Source organism: Dipteris shenzhenensis, chromosome 13, assembly GCF_047967505.1.
Source record: "Dipteris shenzhenensis isolate YYH24624 ecotype China chromosome 13, Dip_SZ_1.0, whole genome shotgun sequence".
NCBI classification, from domain to species: Eukaryota; Viridiplantae; Streptophyta; class Polypodiopsida; order Gleicheniales; family Dipteridaceae; genus Dipteris; species Dipteris shenzhenensis.
This window is the reverse complement of record NC_141608.1, coordinates 56,745,188-56,749,325: the sequence shown is the minus strand read 5'-3', so window position 1 is coordinate 56,749,325 and position 4,138 is coordinate 56,745,188. Positions and strand designations below refer to the sequence as shown.

The following is a 4,138-nucleotide window of genomic DNA, read 5'->3' as shown; positions in this document are numbered from 1 at the left end:
TCATGGAAAATTTCTTTATAATCCTAGAAATATTCTCTTTTTAGGATTAAACCATATTTTTATCTCTAGTAATACCTTCTTCGTAAATCATTTGATGTAGAAATGTTGTTCATATATTCTTGGACCTTCTTAAGGGGTTCTAATCTAAATCTTAAAAACACACACACACACACACACACACACACACACACACACACACACACACACACACACACACACACACACACACACACACACACACACACACAAAGACTTGGTCCCCTTACATAAAAGGATGGGAGGAAGGCATGGCATAAAGCCACTGGTTATTATGTTAAGGAAAAGGCTTTATCTGCACTTTGAATATGACAAGGTAATGTAATACCCCACTTGGCCCATTGTATGGAGAGTAATGGACATGAATGAAGGAGTAAGGGATTTGGCTCAGCACATGTGGAATTAAATTTGGTAGGAAATTCTTGAACTCAAGCAAATTCCATAGGATTGCTAGGATGTCTGCAATCACAGACCTTGCCAAAATGGCCTTTATCTCTCAAAAGTTAGAGGATGCATGAAGGGAAATGAAAACAATTAGACAAGAGAATAGAACTAGACCAGTTTTGTATCGAAAAGAGAAATGCAAAAAATATTAGAAAACTTATGACATCTGGTTCTTTTTTAGTATACATTTAGAATCTACTTGTAGTTCTAATTCTCTTTGGTATAAGTGATAATAAGTTGGGGAACACATGCATTACTGTCTTCCCACATGATGCCAAAGTTGTTCTAACAATTGGTTTTCTATGGATGGTGAAAGGTACATGGACCCTGACCTTGGAGCCTAGGTTATTAGATGGATTTGACACCTTTTTATACTAGTTGTACTCATATGCTATGAGCATCCATATAATAATATAAAAAAAGTTTTTATCCACCTCTATTTGAGCATCGTGTGCTGTGTTGTTAATAGGTTTCTATTTTTTAAACTTTCTCTCTCTCTCTCTCTCTCTCTCGCTCGCTCACTCACTCGCAGTAGACTTCCACTCACCCTTATGCTCTTGTGCTCTCTCTTACACATGCTCTCTTACCAAACTCCCACTCACTCCTATGCTCTTGGGATCTCTCTCTTTCTCTCTCATTCAGCTTGTCTCAGTGACTTTGTGTAAGCAAATACCATCGGTCAATTAGTCATTCACTCTCAATCTCTCTCTCTCTCATCCCATGTGTTTTTCTTTGTGTTTAATCCACTCCACCTTTAGCATTTCTCACTCTGACTCTCTCTTTGTCCCTTTTTGTCTTTCATTGGTTTGTATTACAGGGCATGGAGCTTTCTGCACTTTAGAAGGAAGAAACCAAGGACAACGTATAGTTGCACTACAAGAACATGACGATATCTATTCATGTTCTATGCTTGGTTGCCCACATGAATTTGAGGTTTGCTCCAAGATTAGAAGTAATATAATAAAGTATTATCTTGTAGAGAGAAAGCGGAAGCAACGTTATAATGCTGATGTCAAGGTGAAAAAATCACAAAATGAGAATTCACATAAAGGAGCCAATGAAGAGAAGCAACAAAGAATATGTAATGGAGTTGTTCATCTTTTTAATCGATGTACATCAAATCTAGACATGGATACAAGGGCTTGTATATTTCATCAAATTGTTTGACATACTTTGATGAGGGGATTCCTTACTGGATTTTGCAACAAAGATCTGAGGATTCTCATGGAGGTTTAGGAGCTAAATCTTGTTTGGAAGAAGAAGAAGAATATGGTGTATTGCCATTGTCAACATATGAATGACAACCTCATCTAGTTGGGTCAATTAGTGATGAGGTTAAGGAGGTGGTTTTCTCCTTTTGGGATGCTCATACCCATGTGTCACCCAACAAAAAAGATGTTGGTTGAAATTGACTCGAAAGAAAATCTTGGATCAAGCACCCTATGCACCTCCTTGACTAGCCTCAGGTGCTCACAATGGTCAAGATTCTTTCATTATTTGGGCTACTGCTATACCCCAACTGTATTACTTTGATACTTATATTGTCATGGTGGTGGATCACTCAAGTTGTAGTTTGCTGCATATCACATTTCTTTTAGTCATTCATTAAAAGAAAATAGTTACTTACCAATGTTGTAGTAGTAGTACTAGAAAACTGGTATCATCGTATGACCATGTGGAAGTATGGACAAGTTATACACTAGCTATGATATCTTATGGAGGAAATTGATTTTCTTCCAGTACTGCATTAGCAAGATACGTATGTAGTAGAAAGCAATGTGACATATTGCTTGTATGTGGAATTGTAGTAGTTTCCTTACAAGAAATCGGCTTTATAGCGAGGTAGCACTAGTAGTGCAACAATACGAGTATAAAAGTAAGGATATGTGCATGCGGGTGCAAAAAAACAGTGGTAGCACAAGATACTAACGATTCTAGTAAGGTTGTGACTGCCATGGAAATGTACTTTACTTGAAACCAATGGTAGCACTATAATACCTGATTCATAGTAAGGTTATGTGCTATCATCATAGTAAGTTGGTAACGTACTTTACTTCCCATTATTGTACCGATATTATGAAAATATTTTTCTTTCATTCCATTGAGTTAACACTTTCTTAAAGCAGGACCGGTTACATAGAAAAGTTGCGGTGGTTCCACAAGTCTATCGGTATTATTTTACTAAGAATGTAGTTGTATACCGATATTACCAATGGGAATGAAATATTCATTTATATTGGTATCATGTAAGTAATCTATCTATTTAATTGATACTACAGGTGGAGATTTATCTCTTATTCAAGGAAATGGACCCAATCAAGATTCGACAGTGTGGGCATTCGAGAACTTGAAGTCTTATTTCGTGCGTAAGCTCAAGGATCGCTACACATGTTGTTGCATTGCGCACGTTCAGATGTCCTTTTAAAAGGATGCCTTGAAAAATCACATGAGGAGTCCTACTTTTGGATTGCATGGATGTGCATGTCAATGTGCTTGTGATATTTGTATGATGGATGGCCATTCAAAAGGATGAAAATCTATGAATAAGTCCTACAAGGGTGTCACATCAGTTTGGGAGTCTATTTTGTGTGCAAAAGCTTTGGCATTCCATGTTTTGAAGTGTGTCATGGGAGAATGCATTGACTGTGGACGTGGGAAGTTTCCATTATGTCCAACTGAGAATCCATTTAACAAACACCCTATAGCTATGAAGTTTTTTGAAGATATAGAAGCATGATTTACTACTGATGGGAAGAAGAAGAAAAGGAAGTCTCTAACACACAAGGACATGTCTACAAGGAACTTATTGATCGGTTCAATGCTCACCTTGGGAATTTTATCAAACACAATTTTGTGTACAGATGGCAAGCAAAGTAATGTAAAGAATGTTTGACCAGGTTCCTCGAAGATGTGGTTGTGTAATGTGTAGATTTTGCTAAGAACTATAGCTTCAAGGAGCAAATGAGATACAGTCCATGCACTAGTATTCCAGCCAAGTTACAATCTTTGTTCACATTTCCTACATTTGTATTGCAGGTGACATCCACAAAACCCATCACTTCTACATATTTGATGATAAGCGGCATGACACTCTTTTTGCACAGCATTGTTTCATGATTCATTATGAATGGTTGAAGGGTTTTAGTGTACCTCTTAAATGACACTGGGTATGGTCTAATGGAGCAGCCTCCCAATTCAAAGCTAAAAGCCCTTTCTACTTTATAGCTCAATACACCTACCAGACCAGATTGCAAATGATGTGGAACTTATTTGGCTCCCGGTCATGGAAAGGGTGAGCATGATGGTGCAGGAGGTGGTGTTAAAACATCATTAACTAACGAGCAACTAAAGTTGGATGGTGCAAACTTGCAAAGTGCTACTGATGTAGTGAGATTTTTGAAGGAAAACTTGTCTTGCGGAGCTAAATGCTCATATAATTCTTAGGCTCATGAGGTGACTAGAGTGTTTTGGAAAATAAAAGCTAGTGATGTGAACAGAGAGAAAAATGGGACTACAAAATTATACCACAGTCACAATTACTGCATTCAATTTTGGGGTTTTCAAATCGTGATGACATAGCTCTAAGAACTAGGAAAATATCATGCTTTAACAGTGCTTGTATGCAACAACTTTGGAGGAGATGCACCAATCACATGTA

At 37.5% G+C, this 4,138-nt stretch overlaps 1 pseudogene; it reads left to right on the top strand.

Annotated features, from left to right (window-relative positions):
* Positions 1-310: 310 nt before the first annotated feature.
* On the top strand, positions 311-3,924 carry LOC147895630 (uncharacterized; annotated as a pseudogene).
* Positions 3,925-4,138: the final 214 nt, after the last annotated feature.